The following is a 13,953-nucleotide window of genomic DNA, read 5'->3' on the forward strand; positions in this document are numbered from 1 at the left end:
TGCCATGGAGCCTGAAAGAGAAATATGCTCTACTTTGAAATATTGAAATCTATTGTGGGTCATAATTTTTGAAATGTTAGCATTTTCATGGACTGTTAGGAAATATTTTGCATTTAAATAGTCTCTGTATTGCCATTTGACTTGAAAAATTTTAAATGGCAACAAGTTTTCAAGGTGTATAGAGATCACTTTTAATAATTAGTCTGTCTCTTTTTATGCATATTTTGCGTTCAAAACTTAGCTTAAAAGCACAGTTACTGTAGTAATTAGTGGTTATATTAAACTATAGGTATCAGGGTAGTAGCTTACTTACTCTTGGTATTTTAAGATATATGAATTTTTTTGGTCATAATTGGGTGAAGTAGAAAAATGATTTTAAGCTTCATCAGATCACTTTAGAATTGATAGTATCTGAGCTGCGCCCCAACAAAGCAATTTCTCAGAATCTCTTTTAAGGACATGTTTAAGGAAGGGTGGCAGCAAGGTTTCTAGGTGACTAACAATCTCTATGACTAGAATGCCAGACAAGACTTTTCAGATCCTAGGGTGTACCAGGGATGATAAAAGCACACAAATATCCAATCTGCTGGAACAAATGGGTGTTGCTTTTCTCTCCAAACTATCTTTAATGAAGCTGGCAATCAGCATTCAATGAGCAAATTGCAGGACGGGCTGTGACTTTACTGTTTTGGTAGCGCACCCAGTAAAAAGCAAAGGTTGCCTACAGGTAACGTTCAGGTATTTTACCTGCGAGAACGAAATGTAATTGTTTGATTTAAGTTAGACGTCTTTGGTTTGTTTGGAGGCAGGGTCTCACATTGTCACCCAGGCTGGAGTACAGTGGTATGATCACAGCTCACTGCAGCTTCTACCTCCCGGGCTCAGGTGATTATCCCACCTAAGTTTCTCGAGTAGCTGAGACTTCAGGCATGCACTACCAAGCCCAGCTAATTTTTTTTTTTTTTTTTTTTTTTTAGTAGAGATAGGATTTCACTATGTTGGCTAGGATGGTCTCAATCTCCTGGCCTCGTGATGCACCCATCTTGGCCTCTCAAAGTGCTGAGATTACAGGCATGAGCCACCATGCCCAGCCTTTAATTTTTCATATTTTTTGTAAAGATGGGGTTTCGCCATGTTGCCCAGGTTGGTCTCAAACTCCTGGGCTCAAGCAATTCTCCTACCTCGGCCTCCCAAAGTGCTCGGATTACAGGTAAGAGCCACTGTACCTGGCCAAATTAGTTCTTAAAAACGAGTTAGCAGTAAGATAATTTGACTGCATATAAAATGTAAATTTTTATACTTTTAAGGTACCCACTTATAAATAACATAAATCCTTTTGCTTTGTGTTTTCTGGTTTTTATTAGACACCTAATATATTACTTAGTTTTTAAATTATGAATTACACTGAAATAGAATCATTTGATGTTGTGTCTTAAGCCTCATTAATTTTTTTTGCTTTTAATTCCAAGACCTTATTATGGCCAGTTTGGATTTGTTGCTGTTGGTTGGGTGGTTGGTTGCTTGCTATGTAGTTGTGGAGGTGAAAGGTAGTAAAGTGTATTAACCTGAAAGAGACTTGAGGTTTTTTAAGAAGGGGTAACTTTCGGAGATTTAAGACTAACTTCTGACTCAAACAGTGGGGGTAATTTCTAATTTCAAAATTTGAAGAACACTTGATTTACTCATAAAGACTTTTTGGAGCAGCCTGTTAATGTGAGATTTAGCAAAATTTGATTTATTTATTGGGCTTTAGAGTCTTAGCTTAACATCCATTGAGCAGCTCCTGTGTGCCAAGTGCTGAGGGTCATTAAAATGATTAAGTTGCAGCCCCTGTCCCAAAGGAGGAATGGTTACATGGAGAGACCCAGTGTAAGAGCTCTGCCACGAGAGGGCTAGAGCCAGAACGCACCGGCAGGGTACCCCGGAGAGCAGGGGCTGGTGACGCCAGGGAGTAGAAGGAACCCAGGAGGGCTGTGCCCTGGGCTACCCTGCTCACTTGGGTGGGGTGGGATGCACTGTCTTTCCCATTTAGGGAGGAGGGGTCTTTCCCACTGAAGGAAAAATAACTTACCCAAGATCACACATCCTGGAAGCTTTGGAGCCAGAGTCCAAACCCAGATGGTTGGGTTGTTTTGTTTTGAATCTTTTTTTTTTTTTTTTTTTTTCTGAGACGGAGTTTCACTCTTGTTACCTAGGCTGGAGTGCAATGGCGCAATCTCGGCTCACCGCAACCTCTGCCTCCTGGGTTCAGGCAATTCTCCTGCCTCAGCCTCCTGAGTAGCTGGGATTACAGGCACGCACCACCATGCCCAGCTAATTTTTTTTGTATTAGTAGAAACGGGGTTTCACCATGTTGACCAGGATGGTCTCGATCTCTTGACCGCGTGATCCACCCGCCTCGGCCTCCCAAAGTGCTGGGATTACAGGCGTGAGCCACCGCGCCCGGCCCTGTTTTGAATCTTTTTTAAAAAATCACTTTAAAATAGGAATGTTGGCTGCTTGAAGAACATTTTGCTGCGGGATTACAATAGTGTTTTTTCCCCAGTGCCTTATCATTTATTTGGTTCGGTGGCCTCTTTTTATGTAACAGTTTTATACCTTGGTCTCATTTCTTAATCATTTTACAAATATTTATTGATCCATACCGCATGCCAGGCAGGGTTCTAACGTGGATATGAGCAGGGGCTATGGCCCAGCTTTCCCAGTTTACCACCCACTGGGGTGGGGACCAAGTGAACCAGTATAAAATGACCATCTAACTGATTTGTTGTCACGATTGCTCTGACCATTATTGTCTACCAAGTAGTATGAAGTTTGCGATTAAAATAGCGAATCTGCATATCCTAAAAAGTTCAAGTGTGAAAGGGACATATTTTTGAGACTTAGTGTAAGCCCTTCTGTCTGTGGAACAAGAGTCACCCGGAACTTGACGGCTGTGAATTCAGCTGGTGATGTAAATCCTCTCTCTCAGCTCTGTCCGGGAGAACTGCTGCTGTGGTGGCAATGTTCTGTGCTGTCTCTGCAGCAGCCACTGCCACCAGTGACTGCTGAGCACTTAAGATGTAGAGCTGAGAAAGTGAATTTTTAACTTTAGTTATTGGAAATTTAAGTAGACACACATGTCTAGTGGCTACAATATTGGACGGCACAGTTCTAGACTGGAATTGTTAAAACTTTTTTGGAAAAGGGCCAGATTGTAAATAGTGTAGGCTTTGTGGGTGAAAGCAGCCATAGACAGTTAATGAATAGGCCTAACTGTGGTCCAGTAAAGCTTTATTTACAAACAGGTGACAGGATGCATTTGGCCCATGGGCCATAGTTGACCAACCCTGTACTAGACTGTTCTTTGACCTTTTGAATTGCCTGTTAAGGATGGCAAAGCCTGTTTCCTTGCAGACCTTCAGTCTATTGCCTCCTCCCCATGCTGGGAAGCTTGTCCGCCGTGATGCTGTGAGGCGTGGGGGGCAGGCCTGCGTCGCACCCTCAGAGCACGCTGACTCCAGCAGCCAGGTTTAGGCAGTGACAGCAAAGCCAGAAAGACGGTAACGGTCAGAGAGGAAGCGCACGGCTCTGGGCCTTCCAGCTGGCCTTTATTCTGGGCTTCAAGAATGTTCTTAACTGCTGTCATTTTGTTCTAGTCATTAGCAAACTTATCCAGTGGATGAGGCTGTCTTTGACAGACTCAGAAATTGCTCCAGCCTGGTGAGACGTTGGAGAATAAGTCATTCTTTTGATGTAAACCCATTTTTTCTGGGAAGTGGAGGTCCAGTGGAAAAGTTTATTTTCTCACAAGTACTTCCTGAGTCACCAGTCTGTTGAAGGTCTTCACGTTTCCAATAAAAATTCATTAAAAAACGTGCAAGAAGCAAGCATAGCTTCCTTGCTTTGAAACCCCATGGCTTTCATTTCCTGCTGCACTAAATCTAGTGGCTTAACCTATATTAATAATAATACTAACAATAGCCATACATAATGTACACAGGTTACTAAATTAGTAACACACCTGCATGATGTGAAGTCATAAGTACTAGTGAGAATGGGCACCCCTGTTATCCTTATTCCCCAAAATTAGGAAGGAAAACTGTTTGAGTGATAACTAAAAAGATTCTTCAAATGATTAAGCCAGTGATTCTGAATAGTGCCTTAGCTCAAAATTTTTACTTCACAAACATCTATTTACTATGTAACTGTAGCTCTCTGCAAAGTGACTTTATAGAAATACACCCTTAACCTTACCTGTATCCTATCCTGTATCCAATTCTGTGTCCTGTATGTAAAGTTGTTTCTTCTGTCTCCTGGTGGTGTGGAAGGTAACCAAAGTAACAGATAACTCTCTGGGGGAAACGGGGATGGGCATGTTTGTATAAAGTCTGTACACCTTTTTGTTCATTAGTCTTACCATTAAACTTGGGTCTAATGTCTGCTCAGGAGGTTTTGCCTTGCAGCAAAAGCTATTGTCTAAAATTTTTTTATGAAAGTATGTAGAGGAATGAAAGAAAAATAGAGATAAGGTTATTAGTCAAGAATAGGGTGTGTGTTTTTAAACCCAGGAAAAGAATAGACAGAAACACAAAGACAGAGTGTTTGGGGTACATCCTAACTTCTGGTTCCACATCAAAATTGCAAGGTGGTTCTTTTTGGATCCCACACGCTTTGTGACAAGCTTTTATGAACACTCGTGCTTCTTTCTCCCAGCACTCCTGCCTGTCAAGTGAGCGGGACAGTCCTAGTATTTCTCCTCCCCAAGGTCACCCGACCTAGAGGGCCCAGTCCAGGACTGTTGGCAGCACCAGGTACGTGGTCCCGAAGCTGCTGCTGGTGGCTGTCCCAGAGGAGAAGCAGCATGCATTGAGTGCCTTCAGTGTGCTGGGTCATGGCAGAAACCCTGTATCTCTGTTCTCTCTTTGAATCTGCCCAGCACCGTGAGGCATTATAATCCTCCCCCAGTCACCACTGTCCCTGCCTTTTTTTTTTTTTTTCTGGAAGAGAAAAAAAAGGGAGCCTCTTGCCCAGGGCCACAGAGAATATAGTGAAACAAGATCTGATCCTCAGTCAGTCTGATAGCAAAGCTCATGTTCTTTGCTCTGCAGACGTCAGAATGTTGAGAGATGCTGGTGGAAGCTCCTGCCTCATATGTACTTTTGATTTTTACTGTTTTCTGTACAGTGGTAATATATTTGAGTGTCTGGAGTTCAAAACTCATTTCAGGGTTGAATGGGAGTTTGTTAAAAGTTTACATGAATACGTTGTTGGTGTTCAGGGAGAAAGTTGATATTCTTCTTACCTGTTGTCCCAGTTCTCTTACCAAATCTGTCAGGTAGTAATTGTTGACTTTACTTATCTCCTCCACAAAATCAGTGGTATCCTGAGGAGAGTCCTGTAGAACTTGTTCTCTGGTGACACTGAGCATTATTCCTAGAGTAGAGGCGTCAGTCATTGTCAGTGGACTGAAAATTCAAATATACTAGATAGCTATCAGGAAATAGCTATCTAGTATATTTCTTTTTTGAGATGGGGTCTCTCTCTGTCGCCCAGGCTGGAGTGCAGTGGTACGATCTTTGCTTACTGCAACCTCCACCTCCCAGGTTCAAGTGATTCTCATGCCTCAGCCTCCTAAGTAGCTGAGATTACAAGCCTGCCACCACACCTGGCTAATTATTGTATTTTTAGTAGAGACGGGGTTTCACCATGACAGCCAGGCTACTCTTGAACTCCTGACCTCAAGTGATCTGCCCACCTCAGCCTCCCAAAGTGCTGGACTTAACAGGCGTGAGCCACTGCGCCCATCCTATCTGGTATATTTCTTAGCTAAATACCTGATCAGTGGAATAAGAAGTTCATGAGAAGCTGTGCTTTATTTTTCTCTCAATCCTCTATACAGTTAACATATTTCAATGAAAAACTTACAGGCTTTTGCTGCAAGGCAAAAACCTCCTGAGCAGGCATTATGCCCAAGTTCAAGAGTAAGACTAACCACCAGAAAGGTGACAGACTTGACACAGGTGACTGGTTAAAAGAGCAGACACAGGTGCCACTTACTCTGGGCCTTGCCCAGGCACCGTTTCCTCTCCCTGTCACCCTGGAAATGTGACCGCCAAGTGGAGAACTTCTAAACGTGGGGTAAATCATTTCTCTCACTGACATCTTGGAGAGTCACTGGCTAAAATGCATGGGGACAAACCAGTACTCCTACAGCAAGTAGAAATCTGGCTTAATTTTAGCCCCTTGAATTACACATAAATCAAAAACTCTTCTAGTGTAAAAAAAAAAAAAAAAAAAAAGACTAAGATATAACAGTTAAGTACAGTGAATGACTCTAGATCAGATCCTTGTTCTAAAAAGTGTAAAATCAAACCTATGAGAGATGTTTTGAAGGCAGCTGGAGAAACTGGCTTGCAGAATGATGTTGGATGTATGGAATTATTGCTAACTTTCTAGGTGTAAAAAGGTGTCAAAATTTTGTAATGGACTTAGGGAATGCAGACTGAAGTATTAATAAGTGAAGGATCATGATCTCTGCAACTTCAAATGATAAAGGGAAAATGGGTATAAGGCCAGTGTGTCAAAGCGTGAGCAGTGGTTGAATCTAGGGGAGTACAACATACAGATATTCATTGAAATTCTCTGGAGATTTTAACTTTTTCACAATATTTGAGAGAAATATATTTTTAAACAATAAGGCTGTTTTACTCTCTTATTTCAATATTCACCGGTGAGGGAAGTATCTTTAAAAAGGTTCTGCTTTGGAAAAAATGTACAAAGGAAATATAGTAACTTAGCTACTGTTTCCTAAGCAGTGAGCAGTGGCCTTTCGTGTTTGAGGGTTTGCCAGCCAGTGTCGGTCCTCTGGTTGTAACTCGTGGTCGCTGCACAGACGGTCACACCATCTTACCAAACAGTGTTTTGGGGGTGCATTACCGTTTTTGATGTTTATCGGCATTTTTATTGGTCTTATGGAGTGTAACCACTTTTAAGGCATACTGGAAGATAAGATAAAACCAAAGTTCCCTCTGCACTTTAAGAGGCAGGGTGTTTGGTGGTTAAGGGTAAGACCTGGAGCCACACACCAGGGTCAGGTCACCACCACCCACCCCGCCCACCCCAGGCTAGCCAAGTGGTCTTGGGCATGTGACTCACTCTCTGTGCCTAGAAATGGAACGTGAAATGGGAATAATAGTACAACCTATCTCTTTGGGGTTTTTTGAAAGTTAAACTAGTGAACGCATGTAAAGAGCTTCAGATGGCGCCTGGAGTGTCGTGAGACTCCGTGTTAGTGGTGGCTGCGGTCTCTTTCATAGGTTGTATGTGGCACTCTGGAGTCCTGCCACTTAGCCATAATCTGTTTTATTTTTCTACAGCTCATCTGTCTGTCTCTCTTTTACCCAGCCTTTTCATCTCTTGTAGTTTGCTTGGCATTTCACCATTTGGAAGAAATTAGTATCATCGTTACCTCTGGGGTTTGTACTATGTTCTGCTTGTAGATCATGTATAATTACGCCTAACATGGTCTTAAGCACATGTCCATGACCTCAGTTCAGAGTATACCTACTACTCCCTGTTCAGTCTTTCTGTTCCTGTGATCCAGTCCGTGAAGTCTAGAGTAAAATAAGAAATTGGCATTTATATACATCTTTCCTTCTCATCTTTAACTCTTTTGAAGAGTTTTATCACATTCATAAGAAATTTCATCTTTAAAAAGTATTACAGGCACAGTGGCTCACACCTGTAATACCAGCACTTTGGAAGGTCACACCTGTAATTCCAGCACTTTGGGAGGCCAAGGAGGGCAGATCACCTGAGGTCAGGAGTTCAAGACTACCCTGGCAAACATGGCAAAACCCCAGCTCTACTGAAAATACAAAAATTAGCCAGCATGGTGGCGTGCACCTGTAATCCCAGCTACTCAGGAAGTTGACACAGGAGAATCACTTAAACCCAAGAGGTGGAGGTTGCAGTGAGCCGAGATCACACCACTGTGCTCCAGCCTGGGCAACAGGGTGAGACTTGGTCTCAAAAAAAAAAAAAAAAAGAGATATCTGTGGTAAATCTCAAATAGGGTGACTTTACATGTCATTTCCCTTTAGTCATTTTTAAATGCAGATGTTGTTTTAACTAATGTTTGAAATAAGTGGGATCTCAACTATAACCTTGTATCTTATTGTTTTTAAATGTTAATATTTTGGTGTTTTCAGTAGAATTTGAGCTGTTAACACTGATGAGGATTTTTCGGTGTGTTTGTCATCGATGTGTGTGACCTTGTTATGATACTCATGGGTTTTTGTCTGCTGGTTGTGTTACTCATGAGCAGTGTGTTCTAATTATGGTATTTTAACTTATAAATTATGAGAACAGTAATGTTTCACTCTAGGAAACAAGTCCTGAAGGACCCTGAAGCCCTAAAGAACCACCCCCCACTTCTAACTAAGTTGCTGGTTCTTTATTCTTGGTGGGCTTCAAGGAAGAGGTGGGTGGTGAGAGTGTCTGTATATGTGTGTTTACATTTGTAGACAGTTTCTACACATGTATAATTAGGAATGGGTTGTTGGTTTTTTCCCCCAGCTTTGTGTAGTTGGTCAGGCTTATCAAAGGGTAGCATTTGATAATCACTCTCTTAGAACTCTGAAGCGTTTGCATGGAGCACTGTTCACCCTGGGCAGCCGGTGGCACCTGGGGTCGCAGAGCTGCTTTCTGGGGGGCTTGCAAGGCCATAACTGTCTCATAAGATTACCAAAATCCAATTTACCTCTTTCGCTGTGTGGACGTTTGCCCTGGTCGTGCAAAGGCGAGTAACATGGCACCTTTCTTTCATTAAGCAGGTCAGCGGTGTTCAGCTAGCGGCACTCCAGTCTGACCCGAGAATGTCCTTGATGAAGCATGAAGTTACTAGTTTTTAGATCTCAGCTCTTTTGTATACCTTTTCAACTTTGTTTTTGTTTGGGTTGGGTTTGGTTTTTTTGTTGCCCAGGCGGGAGTGCAGTGGCGCAATCAGCTCACTGCAGCCTCAGCTTTTCTTTCTCTCTTTCTTTTTTTTTGGCGGGGGCGGGGTGTACAGCTGGGGTCTCACTATGTTGCCCAGGCTGGTCACAAACTGCTGGACTCAAATGATCCTCCTGCCTTGGCCTCCCAGAGTGCTGGGATTAGTGGTGTGAGCCACTGCACCTGGCCTCCTTTTTAATTTTGCGTGATGAGATGCGGAGTTCACATAAAGCCCTTCTAGCATGCTGAACTTTGATGACAATCTTAAAGAAAAGCACCCATGCAGGTGTGTGAGTTATGAGCCAAAATAGCCACTTTTTCCAGGAACTTACAAATTATGAGAATAGTAATATAAAATCATTTTTACTTGACAGAACAAAAAGCAGACAAACTGTGGTTATTAAGACTTGAATATTTGGGAGATATTTCCTAGAAAATCTGTGAAGTGAGCTTGTTAATTCAGGGGAAAACAACTGTGACACTGTTTTTGGCCCATGATAAAATCTGAGCTTTCCAGCAAAATGTGAACTTTGGAGAACTTTTATCTGCCAGTGTTTAAGTATGGCAGCTCCCAGTGCCACAAACTCTTCTGCTGAGAGGGGTGGTGACGTCAGCAAGTGGGGTTTCTTGATGTATACAGTGGAAGTCGCACAATACATGCGGCAGTGTTCTCAGTGACCGACAAATGATGCTACAGAACAGGCGTGGGCGAAGAGCCAGCAGAGTGTAAGACACACACCAGGTGTTGATGTGACTGAAAGACTCATCAATATGCTTTCAGATTCCACATTGCAATTAATCTTTAAGGAACTATCACTTGTTGAACTTTAATATAGGTAAAGAAAACCATTGGCAATTTTTTTGAAAAGGCTATTAAAACCTCCCTTTTCCCACCAGACATGTCTGTCTGAGCCTGGGGTGTTTCTTTACTTATACTTGAACCAAAATAGCATATCACAGCAAATTAAACACACAAGCACATTGGCAGATCTGCGTGTCTTCTGTTAAGTTGAGCATTGAAGATACATGCAAAAATGCAAAACGGGGCCATTTTCTTGCTGGTTTCTTTTTGAAAATAAGATTATTTTCATAAAATGCTATTTAATGTGAAATGAACGTATTGCTAATTTAAATGAATAAGTAAATATTTTTTAAATTCTCAAATATGGTCAGTAACAATGGCTATAACCTGCATAATCAGAGTTCTTTAGGGTTCTCCGTACTTTCTAAGAATGTAAATAGGTCTTGACACCCAAAAAATGGAAAACCCTTGGCCTAGGAAATCTTCCTAGAACGGGCTGGATATGACTCTGACCCTGTTTTTGTTTGTTTGTTTGTTTGTTTGTTTTGTTTTTGAGACAGTTTTGCTTTGTCGCCAGGTGCGGGGCAGGAGTGTAGTGGGGCGATCTCGGCTCACTGCAGCCTCCACCTCCCGGGTTCAGACAATTCTTCTGCCTCAGCCTCCCGAGCAGCTGGGACTACAGGTGCACGCCACCCTGTTTTACCAAGCCTCAAGCCTCTGTGGTTTTTTTCCTCTTTTCTCTAAAAAAAAAAAAAAAAAGTTTAAGTAGTCAGCTGAATCATCTCAGCTGGTCTCTGGGACTGTGAGAGTCCAGAGCATCCGGTGCCCGGCTAACCCTGAGCCTGCCCCCTGCCTTGGTCAGTTTTCTTCTGTGTTTTTCAAATCTTTTCTTTTTAAGACATCGTCAAGTAATCAGTTAATATGTGAATACAGCCACCTTTACATTTTTTTCTTCATTGCAAATAAAACTGAAATTCCCTAAGCTTACCCCCGGAGATGGGTCTGCCATCCATCCCCACATCTCAGAGTGACTGTTGCCTGGAGTTTGCTGTGTGTCATTCCAGACCATTTTCTCCCTGCGGGGCCGGGGGAGTGTTTGTTTGTTTATCCACCTAAATAATGTAAGTATGTATTTATTCACAGAGTATGTAGCATTTTTTGTTTCATTTCTTTAAAAAATTGACAAGAGTAGCTTTAGTAACCTTTTATATGTTTTTAGTATCTTGATAGCTCTGTCAGTTCACAATGCTTCCAGCTGGTGTTACGTCGTATCATCCTGTATTATACTATGTATACATACATTGCATAAGTGCTTAAGGTGGTCTCCCATGTTTTTCTGTTAATTTGGCTTAAACTTTCAGACTAGCTGGCCATCTAGGAGGCCGAGGCGAGTGTGACATGGAGCTGTCACAGACACTCAGCCCCCACAGCCTTGTGCATAGGTGCGCTAAGCTAGTTTTACAGGTGTCAAAATGACCAGGCCAGAGTGAAACCTCATGTTGTCTGATTTTAGAACAGAGGTCTCTTATGCTTCACCAAGCTGCTAGAAATGTGGAATTCTGTTTCTTAGTTCTTGGACCCGGTTGTGAGGAGACGTTTCCCTTTAGAGAACATCATTGACACTTTTGAAAGTATTTTAGTAGATGTTGAAAACATTGAGGTCTTACTAATTTAGGGACCTCGCACCACCACCACCACTCCACACACACTCACATCGCTTCCTAAATTATTGAATCAAATCATACAGGAATCTGGAGCTATCAGAGCTAAGGTGAAGGCCTAATGGTGTCACTAGTTACCAAGTTCTTGATTGAGTCACCATACTTTCCTCAATCTCCAAATAAATTACATTAAAAATGCATTTGATTAAATTACTTATTTTCAAGGAAGTTGGAAGAAAGGAGCTGAGATTGGCATTCCAATCTAATACCCCTGAAGACAAAAAACACGGAACGAGAATGAGCACATTTCTCCTCTTATTTTATTCTTAGTTAAGAGAAATGCTCTGCCAGGAGAAAACCTAAATGATCGGCCAATGGGTAGAGTTTTTTAAAGAATCTAATAAATTCAGATACTTTTTCTTTTTACACAAAGTCACAAATGACATTATGTTGATAAGTGTTTATATTCCTCTTAAACATTTAAATTTAAGCCAAAGTTAAATTTATGATTTTGGGAAATTTTTTACTTATCCTTTCTCTCTTCCCTACTTCTCCCCCTTGAGAACCCCATTCTTATTTTCTCATTTATATCCTGATGAGGTTGTCAGGTATTGAAATTGGCCTTTTGAAGACATGTAAACTTTTGTGGGGGCTGACTTTTCTCATTCAAATAGTCTAATATAAATTGATAATGAACTCTGCATATTTTTACTTTGAAATCTTACGCATCATTTAAATGTTAACTTTCAAAATATTAATCCTGAATTTTCACATTGTTGTATGAGTCGGAATTATTATCCAATTAAATGAACATAAATCATACTGCCTACATAAATTAGAAAAATATCTTTTGGTGGGCTATGTGTGTATATGCACACATGTGTTTATGTAAAACCAAATATCAACTTACAAAAACCAGTTCAGTCTTACAGTCTTGTTTAGTGTAACATATGGGCTGAGACATTTGCTTATTTGAGCCTTTTCACCCTTTCTTTGTAAAAAGGAGGAGAGCCTTTAAGTGAAATGTAAACTAAACTTGGAACCCCCAAATAATTTTAATACTACTTCACATTTAAATGTTTTTAAAAAGTAAAGCAAAGTTTAAGAAGCATGTTCAGTTCAGGGTCCTTTGGCAGCAAACAGGGACTTATCAGCCAAGCTAAACAGCCTTAGCTATGGCATCCGTAGTAACTAGCACATGCTGCAGATGTAAATGTTTATGCCGGCGAGCAGTGCTGCAGAACCCAGGCAGAGCAGTGCAGGACAGTGAAATTAAAGCATCAGCCGGCAGTGTTGGATTTCTTTTGTATTACCTGATATTCCAAGCATTACCATCATTCATCTCTTCTAGGGTTTTTCAAAATGGTAGTTTAGCCAGAAGAAAAAGAATTCTAGAAGACCAGTTTACTTGGAGCAATTCAGTATCCCCTCCCCCAAGGCATAATAGATACCCAAATGAGAATGGAGAGTCTGTTATTGTTTGTCATTAGCGCCCTGGAATCTTTTTAATCTTCAAAGCTCCTTGCAAAAGGCTTCATTAACCGCCGCCCTCTTTCCTACGAGGCAGTAAACAAGTATTATTAGTCCTACTTTTACAGTAGTAGAAACCAAAGCAGAGAGGTTCTCCAACTTGCCTGAGGTCCAAGAAGGGGTTGGTGACAGAGACCAGAGACCGGACCAGCGCTTGGGTTTTCTGACTCACGGTTCCGGGCTCACACCTCTCTGAGCATGCATTGAGCCTGCTCTTGCAGGTTTTTTTTATCACAGGGATCTATCTACACGGTGCTTTCTGCTCTCAGCTTTTTACAGTGGTATAGAGTGCAGTGCAGCTGAAACCAGGTTAGTTGATCTTATGGTATCTAGAAAAACAAGAGATGCAGATTCTGGGTCACGAAGGTAAGGCTGTACTTTGAGGGTTTGTGGTTATGGGCGAAATTAACTTATCTGAGCCCTACATCATCTCACCAGGCACAGGAGTGCCCACTTGCTCCCTCACACAGCCCCAGAGCTCCTGCTGAAGAAACAGACTCCAGGACGGACTTTCCACTTGATTTTAGGAGCTTGCACATCCCGAGAGATTCACATTCAAGCATTTGAAACATAGCTGGCAAGAGTATGTTCGTGCTAAGCATAAACTTACTATTGGTAAAGATTCTTAATGAGTAATTCTTAGGATTTAGTACAAAATTAGATCTATTCTTTTTATTGGTAATGATACAGCACAGAGTTCTTGCGGGATCGGGGTGAGAGGCATTCATCTGGAAACTGGTTCTGTTTTGGTGTAGACATTTGTCTGAAGGGAAACAGTAGGACAACACAGACACTGCTTGATATTTACAATTGAGGTGGTGTTTACAGTAGTGAAAACCCTGTGAGAGCATGTTCCTGATTTTAATAAAGCTCTGCGAAGATTTCCTTCCTCCTTCTTTGCTTTTTATTCTGCCTCTGTACTGTGGTTAATTGAAGTGTTGGTAACCCTGGGGCCTTTGTTGTCCCAAACAAGGTTAAAATTAA

At 41.6% G+C, this 13,953-nt stretch overlaps 1 protein-coding gene across 6 annotated transcripts in view; it reads left to right on the plus strand.

Annotated features, from left to right (window-relative positions):
• PPP2R5C (protein phosphatase 2 regulatory subunit B'gamma) overlaps window positions 1–13,953 on the plus strand; it is a 167,090-nt gene that overhangs the window by 44,895 nt on the left and 108,242 nt on the right. The window lies entirely within an intron of this gene.

This window comes from Aotus nancymaae, unplaced genomic scaffold (genome assembly GCF_030222135.1).
Source record: "Aotus nancymaae isolate 86718 unplaced genomic scaffold, 86718_ANA_hifiasm-v0.15.2.pri h1tg000011l, whole genome shotgun sequence".
Classification (NCBI taxonomy): Eukaryota; Metazoa; Chordata; class Mammalia; order Primates; family Aotidae; genus Aotus; species Aotus nancymaae.